Genomic DNA, 13,495 nt, shown 5'->3' with positions numbered 1-13,495 from the left:
GGATGCCAGGGGATGATTTCTTGCAGGCTTTAACACACTGCCTCCGTTCGTTTCGGTGAAATATTTCGCAACGACGACGCTCCGTTTAATGTTTTCGATGAGGATATTCAGTTTCCAACTTCTCTTCATTTCGTGATTTCAACCCTTAAGTGGACTTTGAAAGTGAACCTCAATCCATTTCGTATCGATTCTTGCTAAGTAGATTATGGAAATAAATTATGCGTTGCAACATTTACAAACGTAACCGAACCTTTGAAACAATTTGATGTTGCAAAGAAAACGAGCAAATGAAATGCTAAAGCCTGATATAATCGTCCAGCGTTAAGGATTGAATAATAGTTTGCGCCGATCGATTCGCCTGTCTTTCGATAAACAGCGAAATCCCTGTCGTAAGCAGCATCGTTGGCATCGAACCTGTTAATCTTCCAGTTCAGTGCTCCGCCACCTGTGCACCGGCCACGTTTCCATGGTTCGTTGGATTTCATGGTCGCCTTTCGCAACCCTTGCCTGTTGTTCACCGCGAGCGAGCCTTCGATCGGGTATCGGTGATATTCTGCAAGGTCCAAAGGGTCTCCGAAGAAAGCCGCCATTCTTCGCGACCCTTCGCCACCGTCTGATTCAGAACCGCCCTCTCGATTCCATGTCCCTTCTTCCATTCGACGCTCCCTTTCGATCATCGCCGGTATCCTGGGATTCTTCGCGATCCACCCGAGCTCTCGTATCCGAGCGCTCTGGGGGGTTGCAAAACTTTTCCGAAACACCCTCGACGGTCTCCTTCCGTTCAATACCTCGCGGTTATCGATTAACCGATAGCTGGAGCAGCTAACGAGCCTCCGGAAACTACGGCTAGAACCGTCCAAGTTCCAACTCTGTTCCCGAGAGTCTCTCAACGTTTTTAGCAACTCCCCTTCGTCGCCATCGAGGCTGTCTACGTTCGCCCAATTTTCACAACTACCACTCTTCTATAGTTCTCGAACTTCCAGCTCTCTGAATCAGCTGAAATCACCCAAGTTCTACTTCCAAAGAGTTTCCTAACGTTATTAACCACCTCTCTCTCTCTGCAACGACCCCAAAAGCAACTATCAACATTCTCTAAACTTTCTAAAGCTCCGCAACATTTCTAGCAACCTTTCTACGGTAACTCAGCGATCCGCAATCTCCTCTATATTTCTCAAATTTTTACTTCTCAGCAGTATTTCCCAGCACCCTCTCTCAATAATCGAACAATCCCGAACCGTCCCTACATTTCCCGAATCTCCAGGACAGTAAGAGCACCAGGAGAACGTATCGAATGTTAAAAATCCACGTAGCGCACCGTCTAGCGCTCCGACGACCCTGTTGGGGGTCACGACCCACAGGTTGCGAACCCTGGATCCAGCTCCAGGATCCCCATGATCGCCGCCTAGCCAACGAGTTAACGTCACGATCTCGGGTCGCGTTTCCCGCGTCTGCGCGTCGTCGCCGGGATTTTTCCTCCTCCTCCTCCTCATCCCCTCGCCGTGCTCCCGGACGACCCAGCGAACTCCGGTCAACCCTGGCACATCCGGAAGACGCAGCAGTCATTGCCTTCGGCGATGCCTCGGGTTCGGCGCTTGCGTGGCCGCGGACTCTCGGGTTGTCTGCGTTCACGCGATTTTTCCACTGACGTCGCCTGTCCCTTTTTCCGTGGGGCGCACTTTTTTTCTCCTCTCTCAGCTGTGCCGCCCCTCTCCGACCCGCGTCAACGACAACCACGACGGCACGGGGGTAGAGGGTGCAGTCCATTGCCTCCGCGCGACGCCTGCGCGAACCCTCGCAACCCGTTCTCGGTCTCTTTTCATCGTAGCAGGTTTCACCGCTGTGTTCGTCGCCACCCCCGCGATTTTCTCAGCCCTTCTCGCCCCTTCTCACCGCTTCCCACCCCGGCGAGAAGCGGCGGCAGCAGCGCCGGGGGTGGCCAGAGGGTGCAGCGATTGGCGGCAGCGCCTCGGCCCGTCAGTTTAGTTACCGCACCACATAAAGGCATTGCGTTGTAGACACCGTTATACCCGCAACATTCTTACTATTTGCTTCTATATATCTCTCTCTTCATTTCTGACAACCCTTTAAATTCGAACAAAAAAAAGAAAATCCAAAATCAAAAGCAAAACTGCGTTCGTCGTTCGTACAGCATCTATATATTATCAAGAGTACTACTTCTTCGCCGTCCCCCACACCGATCTTCGTATCTTCTCCATACATATATATATACACGCCGGCGTATATATAACATACATTGTGTATATATGTATATGTACACACGTACGATATTACCGATCATACTCTCGCTTTTCTCCCGCCCACGTGTCAGTTAAACCGGAAGAAAAGTCGCGAAACGAGACCCCGTTAAGCAACAGAACGCCGCCGTCACAGCCGCGAACCAAACGATTCCGAACGGATAAACATCGTGTGAATTCAACGTATATGTGCGGGCGTGTAAACCGACGACGCTGCTACGCCGATTAAAACGATCGCGTGTCGAGAAGCACGTCGCGAGGGAACGCGGCTTCACCGATCGATCGGTCGACGGGCAAACGGAGAAAAAAACCCTCTCTTCCACGTGCGTCCTCGTCGGGGAGCTTATGATTTCGTTGCTCGCGACCCTGGACCACCGTTCCTCGATCATTCCCGCGTCCCGTTCGGCACGATCGGCGAGCGATCGACGAGCGTCGAGATCGGCTAAACTGATCGAGGAAGATTGAAGAGTAACGCGGTGGTGCGCTCGCCGGCCGGTGTTGTCTCCCGGGTGAGACGGTCTCTCTCGGTGCGCGAAATTTGTGAACGAAATCAACCAACGATTCGTCGTCGTCTTCTGGAAGATCCTTGCGAGAAGAGGCACCTGCGGAAAGAAACGAGGAAGAGGTAGAAGGGAGAGATCGCGCGCGCTTGTGTCGGCCGGTGGGAGTGAGAGAGAGACAGAGAGAGAGAGAGAGAGAGGGTGTGTTCCGCGATTTTCCTTTCGCACCCCGTGCACCCGGGACGTCGAGGAATCAAAGTGTTCCGCGTGCGAACGGATCCTCGATCGCGTTCGGTCTCGCGTGATCTTCGTCGGTTCGGTTTCATTAAAATCGATTGTCGGCGTGGTCGATCGGCCCAACATAAAAAGGACACTGTGACACTCTCGGCATACTACGCGTTCTCTTCCGGTAATTCGCGAGCGCAGCCGTGAAGCCGTTTAAATAAATAAACCGAAAAAACACGCACACACGTGGTTTGTTTTTAAAGTCGAAACGAATCGAGACACACGAGTGTACACGGGATAAGAATTAAACCTGGCGGCGGTCGATAAAACACCGGATATAATAATAATCTGTATCGCAATACGTTCGCGGGATTAAAATAGTAAATAATAATCTAGTAACACGTTAAAAAAATAAAGGGGAAAAAAAAGAAAGAAATAAGAAAAATAAACCGGCGTCGTTCCGTTCTACGCCCAGATATCGGCATCCTCCAACCACTGATTTTCATCGTTAACCGGTATGTTCATTTGTTTCTTTACTTTCGTTGCTTCTGTGAATCTTCATGACACGTTCGAATTTATTATTATCGTTCTATTCTTGTTCTCTTGTTCTCTATTATTGTTGTTATTGATTACCGTTATGATTGCAAGCGTTTATTATTACATTATCGATCTGTCTCTGTGTACCATACTCTCGATCTATGTGTTTTTTGGTGGGCGCGCGCAATCAGTCCGCCGATCATTAAATGTAACACGTTCCTCCCTTGTCCCCACCACCGTCGGCTACCGGAGAATCCTCGACACAGGACCATCCCGCGAAGGATCCTCTCGGCGGCCGCCATCATGCTATCCCGATCCTATTTCGTACGCGATCCCATGGCCGACGAAACGTTGCTTCCGGATCTACCGAATCGCCCACGATCGTCTTCTGCATCGTCGAAATTGTTTTTCTGTCGCCAAAAAATCCGTCGAACATCTCGAATACACAATTTCGCAGTTACCTGATTTGTTGGCGACGCGAAAACACACTTTCCACGCTCGTCGCGGTGGCTTGTACCTCGAACCTTCTCGAGTGACAAACAATGTGTTCTACGCATCAACCATTGAGTGAACTATAGTGCCACCCGTGCAATTTTCATAACCTCGAGCTCGAGTAGAGAAAAAGTAGAAGTGTTTGTCGATTCGAGCATTTTCTGATTCGCTCGAACAATTTCACGTTTCACAGGATCCTACTTGCTAATATCGTTAAACGTGTGCTGACATAATTGTACGAAAGTGTATTCATGGGGATCATGTACAAATTGTTAAATTTATCTCAGCTTTCACTGAAATAGCATCGATCGATAGAAAACGGGGAATTTCGAATGGGTCGTATCGATTCTTTGAATCATGGAGGGTGCACTGTGAAAGTTTGCTGAAGGGTCGTAAATATGCATGAGTTATTTTCTGTCTGTTCTTTAACATGTTCACAGTCCGTCGAATTAATTTTTGAGACAATTCTAAAGACGAACAGAAACCAACCATATATGTTACAGTAAAAATCAGGATTTTATATTTTATAAATCAAATCTGCATACGTTACTAAAAAATTAGCACGGGAAGCCATTTTGAAACCGACCAGACGACTCGGTGGGCCTCGAAAGTTCTACGAGGGGCGAACGTTTCCTCGTAGAAGCGAGTCTAGGAACGTCGACAGTGAACGTGTTAATGCTCGAAAAGGTTCGTCGGTGATTTCGCGAAGCGTCCGTGGAATCGGTAGCATAATCGCGCGAAGTAACGGGTGCCGGAGAGCCGGAGACGGCAGTTTATCGACGAGCGTAGAATGTATCGGCGCGGCGGAGGTTTTCCACGGCGCAGTATCGCGACCCAGAGAAGTTTGGGCGTGGCAGCCGAAAGCAACGACGACCACGAGATCCCGCTGCTACACTCTCCCGGCTTCCCCTTTCAGTTCGAACCCTTCCGCCTTTTCGAGCAGAGCGAAGCCGCCTTTTCCAGCCTCGTAAACCGAGCGGGCCGAAACAGAGAATCGGAACGAAAACCGGTCGAACAGAGACTAGAAAAACAAAAAGAAAGAAAATAATCGAAAAAAACGGGATGAATCGAGTGGGAGATAAGTTCGGTAAGAAGAGAACGATGATGACGATGGTGTCGATGACGTCGGTGGGAGTATTCGCGAGGGGTCAAGCAGATCCAGGATGCAGCGACTGGCACTGCGGGTCCTCGTCAAGGACAAGCAGGAAGTCTCGAGAGGGACGCTTCCGTCCGCGATGACGATGGCCTCGATCACAATGGTGCGTGAGAGGGACAAAGGGGTGTTAGATAGTTGACGATGGAAAGTCTCGGTATCACTTCCTTCCGTTTTCGTCCCGTGTCCCGTAACGATTTTTCGTTCCACTCGAAAAGAAAAAAAGAAAGAGAGATGGGTAGGTAGATAGTCCGAGCACGCGGTTTCCGTTCTACGCGAACCTAGGAAGCGTCCGAAATTCTAGATCCCGGAGCCCGACAGCTGTAGCCACTTCGCGGGACAAGAACAATCGTTTCGCTGGGAGACAATGGTGCGGGGGTGGGATTCTCAAAGAAGGGAGAAAGAAAGAAAGAAAGAAAAAAATGCACTCGAGGAGGAGGGAGAGTCAGGCGGCTGCTGGTCCAGCTCTCGCTGGCCATCCCTACGAAAATTCCCCGGTCTGGCCGCTGGAAATATCAAAGATTGACCGAGGCGAGGGTTGCACGCTCGGTAGGAGGATGATAGGGCGGAGGGAAACGCAGGGGAGAGATAGAACGACGAAGAGAGAAAGAGAGAGAGGGAGAGATGTGTAGCTTTCTCCCTCTGGAATGAAAGAGACCGGGTCTAGCTGGCAGGGGAGGCTCGTATTGATCGTTCCTGGGTCCATGTGACGCGCCTGCGTTTTGCCGTGGGGTAAAATCGTAGCGAGGGTAAACTACGCGAGCGGGAGGGTGGCAGAAAGAGAGAGCCCAGAGGGTGAGCGAGAGACCGCTACCGCCGCGCCGGGGTTCATATACCCCCGGGGCAACTGCAACGTTCCACCGTGCCACCGACCAATCAATGGAGCTTCTCTACCTTTCTCTGCCTCTCCCCGTCTCTCTTTCCGAAGGCTTCTCGCTCGCCCGCTACATCCGTCATCCTTTTTCTCTCGATCTTCCCGCGTTTCGCCCGCTCCTCGTCCGTCCTAATACGATTGCACCGCATACACGGTCACGAGTCCCCCCTTCGGGACACGTATTAACATCCTGTCTCTCTTTCCTCTCCTGTCCTTGTCTCCTTTCACCGAGAACCGCACCGGCGATTCATCGAAACCTCGTTCGAGCTTCAGACCGACGAGGATCATCCCGGATGCAACCGATAGCCATCGGTAGGATCTTCATTACTGTACTCCTGCATCGAACAGGAATCGGTAGGGTTCAGGAAAACAATGTTCTCGCCCTTTGCAATGCCAACTTGAAAATCAAGACATTTCTTCTGATTCGATTTATGCACTTGCACTGGAATTTTTAGTAATTTATTAAGTACGTACAGTAGTTCAGCGATTTCAACTTCGAGCAGTCTTTTTACTTGCGAATTGCTGCCACGTTATAACAAAACTTACAAGCAAGGTGAAACAGGTCACTACACAGTGTTCTACAGTGATCATCGATGATTTGATAAGTACAAAGTACAAGTTCATTTTTATTTCGAAAATGCAGCGATCTCCGATACCGTACTTCCGCGATTGAAGGTTGATATCCTTTTTCATTCAGCCACAATGCTTATCAAGGTAGTAATTTTCATCCAGTGAAAAACATGAATTCGCACGAAGGTCCGCAGTAATAGCCATTCCCCGGCCATTGACTTTCTCCGAGTTGAATTAATGACCACGGTTTTCCCTCCACAGTTCCAAAACTATGTTCGTTCTCGCGAACGAATTTTGTCGGTGCACAGGGAGGACGCGTTGATTCGTCGCTTTGCGTGCACGAAGTCGAGGAGCCCCTCTATCGATTGCCAGCTTTCGTTTCGAGGTTTCGTTTAACTACTCGATAATTGCCTCATTCGAGTTTCATCGAAATTCCGTTCTCTGTCCTTGTCTCTCGTGCCCGGATCGGTGCGCGCACAGAGAGAGACGCTTGACGATCCAATAATAGTAACTCTTCCAATTTTTATTAGCCAATGAGGTCACTATTATCGTCACGATTTTTACGGCGTGTTAGAAAGTCTCGAAAATATTGAGATTCTTTCATCGCTCAAGAATGTTCTTATCGCTCAACAATCTTCCAAATAATATTTAATTTATATTTTTTCAACCACATACTTGAAAGTGCTTCGATCAATTCTTATAGAATTTTTCGAAAGGTTCTAGCTTATCGTTTCGTGATCAAAATCGTTGAAGAATCCAAAAATTTCATTCAAGATATATATCGTGCGGCAACTCTTGCGATTAACGTGGATAATATTGCCCGTGTCATTCGTTGAAGTTCGTAAAAATTTGTTTCCTCGTCACTGATGGAAAAGCGAAGCGACGCAACAACGAAGAAAATTTTGTCGCTCGATAAAAGTCGGCGAGCGACACGCGGCGATCATCTCCGCCGGTGTTTCCATTGTTTACCTTACATAATCACTCTTCGTGGACTTCGCGAGTCGTAGGGTTTCCTCGGCGATACGATCATTGCCTCGCGAGTGAGAGAGAGAGAGGAAAACAGAGAGGCGATCGCACCGAAAGCAGCAGACACTTGGTTGGAAACGGGCGTGACAGTGTGCGACACCGTCCACGATCGATCGATCCAGCCTTAATTAGCATGCCGATTACCGCGGCTCGCTCGATCGATCGATTCTCGCCAGGAGAACGGCCGTGTTTCGCCGTGTTACACGCGACAGCGCAGATGCGTGTCCGTTTGAATCCTCCCTCCGCACCCTATTTCCACGCTGCCGACGATATTCGGGCTACCCTTGCGGGGTGCATACCACTCTCAAAATTGTACAATTTTTCTGCTCACGGTCTCCGCTATTTTTTGCCACATTTTATCTCGAGCCGCGCGGAAACTGCTCGCTCCATCGATTCTTTATTCGGGGAATACCTGAAATACTTATCTGAGGAGGGCTGCAAGATGGACTGCCTTACGAAACAGTTTTATCAAGTTAATCGGTCGTTGACGTTAGAAATAATTTGCGAAGGGGTGCAAGATCGCGACTGTTTCACGAAATAGTTTGATCAATCTCTTCGCAAGAGGGTTGAAGATCGATGATTCTAACATTTATATTTTTCACGTGAGGAATAAAATATGTTACAAAATATATTTCTACAAAAAATGTGCAAGATCGACTGTTTCACGAAATAGTTTGATCAATCTCTTCGTAAGAGGGTTGAAGATCGATGATTCTAACATTTATATTTTTCACGTGAGGAATGAAATGTCTCATAAAATATATTTCCACAAAGAACGTGCTAGTTAGACTATTTCAGGAAATGTTTTAGGGGATTGCTCGACTTTGTAAAATATTCTTCTGCGAAGGAGTAGAAGATCTATCACATATCACTAGACTGCGGATCCTTGTGCACTTCTAGGAAAATTGAGTAGATGAAATTCGAAATTGTAGAACAATTGAAAAAATTGAAGATGTCAATATATGATTCCTCATCTATTAAAATGATTAAGGAAGGAAATAGCATTTTTTTTAACTTGCATAAAGATCCGCAGTCTAATTACATATCACGTTTCTACAAACGCTAGAGATCGATCGATATCGATGTTCCTCGACTTCCCGGCGAGGATTCGGGGCTCGGTCGGACTTGGAACGGGTGCGAGAGGTATCGACGAGCCTCGCCGGGGGTTCAGCGACCCTGGAAAAACTTGACGAGCAGAATTATTGCTCCCGTGGTGGATATGACGTCGGTGTAGCGGCGAAACCGTGCGGGACGCGCGTCGGATCGATGACGGAGGTGGGGCCGGCCCCCGAAAACGAGCCTGGCTTCGACAGCTGGATCATGACTAAACGAAAAGAGGGTACCGGTGCCGCGGTGTAGACGATTGTCAATCGCATCGCCACCCGGGGAATGATTCACGATCGATGCAGCCACCTTTCGATCCTTAATCTCATTTAGCAGAACCACGGCGGCCATCTTTCACGGGGCTGCTTAAAATCCGACAGATGGGTGGGGATATTCAAATTGGCATCCTGCTTCGAGGGAAGACGACTCCCGATTCAGAGTAGTTTTAAATCCCAAAGTGTCCATCTCTAAACATTCAGAACGTTCCTCCTCTCTGTGAAATTGTTTTTTGAATTTCCGAGTTCAGGATCATTTCTTGTTGATCTATCCGATCGATCGATCGTTGCCAGCTGGGTAGTTGGTGTAGCCTGGGTTTGGTCCCAAATATTAGCGTTTCGAGATCCAACATCCGGTGTGACTGAACATTACATTTCATTCCAACGGATTCTGTTCGGACTCGACATTCTATTTTAGAAGAGACATTCCAGGCTTCGTTGTCCTGTTGGGTCGGCGAAGAATCATTGTTTCTCGAAGCCAGTAGACTCGAGTAGACGAAGGAATCGATTCGATGGCCAAGGGATCGCCACCGAACCGGACCCTAACAGCAACGCCGCCGTGACCACTTCCTGCCGGTGTTCGCGGCGCTGGTTTCAAAGCAGCGGACATAATAGCCGCTCGATCGCATATGCGTCTGCTACGCGTCCTTATTTTTTTTTTCCTGCACACCGTTACGCATCTGTTACACAAGTCCCGTGCCCCAGGTCCCAGCCTCTCTCCCTTCGCTCCCGTGCGACTAGACAATGTCGTTTATGGCGCTGCCGAGCCGGTGACTGACGTTGTTGGGTCCGGTCATGTTCGCCGCACGCGAGGACCCCATGCTCGTGTTCCCATTGAAAACTAGGTGCTTCGATCGTGCGATTCTATTAAGCGGGAAAACGTATGTATAAGAAAATTCTAGAACACGTATCGACGACCCTATTTCAATATAATCGTCGGAACATCGGATCGTTTAAAGCATTACGGGTAAGACTAAATATTGTAAAGAAAGAAATTCTGAGGGAGGGTGAAATGTTTAGCAATTTATTAAACATGAACAAATTCGAGCGCTAATCGTTGAAATGATTAGAAACGTACCTTTTTACCATTTTTATTTTGCACGAAGACCCGCATTCTGATAATCAGGCCTCGCGAAGCCGAATCGGCGAATTCATAGCATTCGGGGACAATTATGCGAGCCGTTCTCCATTCGCATGCTCGTACAGAATGTCGCTCGGCGAGCAGCCGTCCGATATCACGGATGCCTCCGCTTTGATAGATCGATGACGTCGCTCGTTTCCAGGGATCCGCGCACCAGCCTGAGACAGGCTTTTCCGTATACCGCGCACCCGCGTATATTTATAGTGTTTACACGCGGATGTATTTATAATTTCACCGGTGGACAGTTGGTGCACGCAACGGCGAGTCGCGCGGAACGATTACGCTCGCACGAGTTCAGCAACTCCGTGGAATCCCGGTTGTCCGGGTACCGGTACTTTATTTCAGCGTCACGCGCGAAAGGGAACGTAAACATTGTGTTCTTCGGCTGACCGGCTTGTTTCGAGGCTAACGAATTCTCCGAAGTAGCTGTCGATGGCTCCAATGAGTCGGCATCGATAGCTAGAAAGTTGTTCGTAGTTATTCGTAGCTAGAAAGTAGCTATCGGTAGCTATTCGTAGCTAGAAAGTAGCTATCGGTAGCTATTCGTCGGCAGAGGACAACTAGAAGTAGGTACTAGTAGCTATTTGTAGCTTGAGGATGGCTAGAAGTAGCTATCGATGTCTAGAAAGTAGCCATTGGTAGTGATACGTGTTCGTAGCTTAAGGATAACTAGATGCAACTATTTGTAGCTTGGGGATTGATGGACGTATCCATTCCTAATTGGTTGTGGCTTGAAGATGATTGGAAGTAGCTATTGTTGTGTAGAACGTAGCCATTGGTAGCTGAGAAATAGCGACCGATACTTGCTCGTAGCTTAACGATAACTAGAGGTAATTATTTGTAAAGCTACAAGAGGATAACTTGGAGTAGCTAGCTATAAAGTACTTAGGTAGCTACAAGTATATGTCCATTGCTATCTAGAAGGTGTCTATCTTACCTTTGGGGTATCTGCAAGTATCTGTAGCTATCCAGAAGATAGCTATGGGTGTGTATCGGTATCTATCAATTTTTCCAGCTCTAGTTGTTTACCATCAGTATCTAGCAGGTAGTTTATACCTAGTTTATCAGCAATTTGAGGGTGCTCCGAATGGACTATTGCCGTCTTGGCATCTGTCGGTATGTAAAGGGAAGCGAAAGGTACCGCGGTGGTCCCGACAGAATTTTCCCAGTGATTCATAGCGCCACATGGTTCGAGTACGCGGAGCTGTCTTCGGCAAGCTGCGTAAAACGTTCTCTCGCGTGGCTCGCTACCGTGACGCAAGAGAGCGGAAACGAATTCCTGAAAACACCGGGTCCCGCGGTTATTGGCACGACCGCCAAGTGTTGCCTCGGCTCTGTTTCGTCAGCGACGCATAATTTTGGCCCATCGTCATTTTCGAGACCAGCCTCTCCGATCTCTGGCTCTCGGACGGAGCCAGGGTAAGGTCAGGGATATGCCAGCTTCTTTCGATCTCCTAGCGTTCATCTTCTCGCGGCGCGTTTCTCTGCGCTCCCACACCTTCCGGAAGAAGCGACCACCTCCGCAGGCTGAAGAGTTTTAAATAGTTAGCGACGAAGACGATACTGCAAATATTTCTCGTCTCCAAGATGCGTTGCTAAACTAGACCCAAAGCGTTGTTCACAGTTAATTAACCGTAGATGATTAACAAGAAATATATTTCCCTCATGAAATGGAACAGTTTCTTATTGAATTTATGCATTTTTCACGACATGTGCATGATAGCTCGATCAAGGTACAAAGATTACCCTCCCCTAATTCAATCGGACAACGAAAATAAACAGCGCCGTCAAGTGGGAAGTAGATTTCATCCCCCGATTCCCCTTCCATTCATCTCGCTCTCACCTGGGAGCGATCGTAGCAGCGCGTAGGGGGTGGAAAAACGGAAAGGGGATGCGAGAGGAGGCCCCGAATTCCGACGAACGAGCGCGCGCGCGCGTGCTCGAGCCTGTCTGCACACCGGAAGTGAGAGCCAATGAATCGAAGGAGAGCAATCGGAGCGAGATAATCGTGCACGAGGGAACACAGGTGCACCGGCTTCTCACCCTTAAGTAGGTTAAGACCTCTTACCCGTTGACTTAACAATGAAACTCATACAAGTGTCGCGTCGGGGGTGTTCCACGTGTGCGCGCAGGGGAGAACGGAACAGTGCGCCGTATACAAGGGGATGGTGGACGGTTTTCCTTGGTTTTTCCCGAAGGGAAGATTCGGGGATGCGTGATTCCCTTGGCAAACAGCCAACGTCGTACCCTGACAAACGTAATTTACGACGTTTAGGAGAATGAATACCGATACACATATACTTTGAGGTTTCGGTATTATACCACCTGTATAGGTTCTTCTAAAAATTTGACCCTGAAGCGAGTGACATTGTCTGTGTGTCGTCGTTTGGCAGAGTTCGTACCGATACTTGGAGAATGCGGCCTCTTTCGAGGTAATAGATCACACAAGCAGAGTATGTTTAATACCAAGAGGTTGTACCGAAACCGAAATAATACCGAAATGAATTGAAACCGAAATTGTTAAAATACCGGTTTCGGTTTAACCAGTATTCAGAGTTGGGCAAAAATTTTATTTAAATAAAAATGTCGAATACAGTGGGTTTTTTCCAAGTGGGTTTTAAACCCACTTTATTCGAAATTTTTATTTCAATAAAATGTTTGCCGATAAAGTACCGGTATTCAGAGTTGGGCAAAAATTTTATTTAAATAAAAAGTGGGTTTTAAACGCACTTTACTCGAAATTTTTATTTCAATAAAATTTTTGCCCAACTCTGAATACCGGTATTTTAACGATTTCGGTTTTGATCCATTTTGGTATTATTCCGGTTTCGCTACAGCCCCTATTTTTCGGTTTTTCCAATGCAAAGGGTGCCCCAAATAAAAAGGAACTGCGTACCTCTTACCCCAGAACCATCGAGAAGCACAGTCACTTAAATTAATTAAGTATACACAATAGAAATACAATCCGTCGAAAAACCCCCCGAGCGAAGGAACAAGTGCGAGTCCGAATTCAGGTAAACTATCCATCGACGACGTACTTACCTACCGTGGCCGTCACATAAAACATTAAGCCAAAGACCTTCCAGATGTACCCCCCAATTATAAGTCATTTTTAAACATATTTAATAATTATATTTGATAAATATATTTCATTGTTATCAATAAAATATACTAAAATTTGTAACAAAATCAATTATTAAAGCCAGATCTACTTATGGATTAATTAATCAAATAAATCGCATTACTGCAGACTCATTACACACTTCTAAAAAACAATTTCGCAGGATTATAGGATAATACCATATACATAGTTTGTACCATTAGTTTTTGTGCATGTACCTTC

General features: G+C 47.6%; 1 protein-coding gene across 20 annotated transcripts in view; it reads left to right on the top strand.

Moving 5' to 3' along the window:
* Positions 1 to 13,495, top strand: part of LOC143208599 (ELAV-like protein 1) — an 88,123-nt gene that overhangs the window by 31,921 nt on the left and 42,707 nt on the right. For 2 of the 20 annotated variants that reach the window (XM_076423127.1, XM_076423108.1), the window contains exon 1: positions 3,271 to 3,495. The exons of 16 other annotated variants lie outside the window; for them this stretch is intronic. The gene's annotated coding sequence lies outside the window, so the exon portion shown is untranslated. Of the gene's footprint in view, positions 1 to 3,270; positions 3,496 to 4,925; positions 5,269 to 13,495 lie in introns of those variants that run through there. 2 more of the 20 variants (XM_076423111.1, XM_076423110.1) reach the window with 2 other exon arrangements.

Source organism: Lasioglossum baleicum, chromosome 5 (genome assembly GCF_051020765.1).
Source record: "Lasioglossum baleicum chromosome 5, iyLasBale1, whole genome shotgun sequence".
Lineage (NCBI taxonomy): Eukaryota > Metazoa > Arthropoda > Insecta > Hymenoptera > Halictidae > Lasioglossum > Lasioglossum baleicum.
This window is presented reverse-complemented; position numbering and strand designations above follow the sequence as displayed.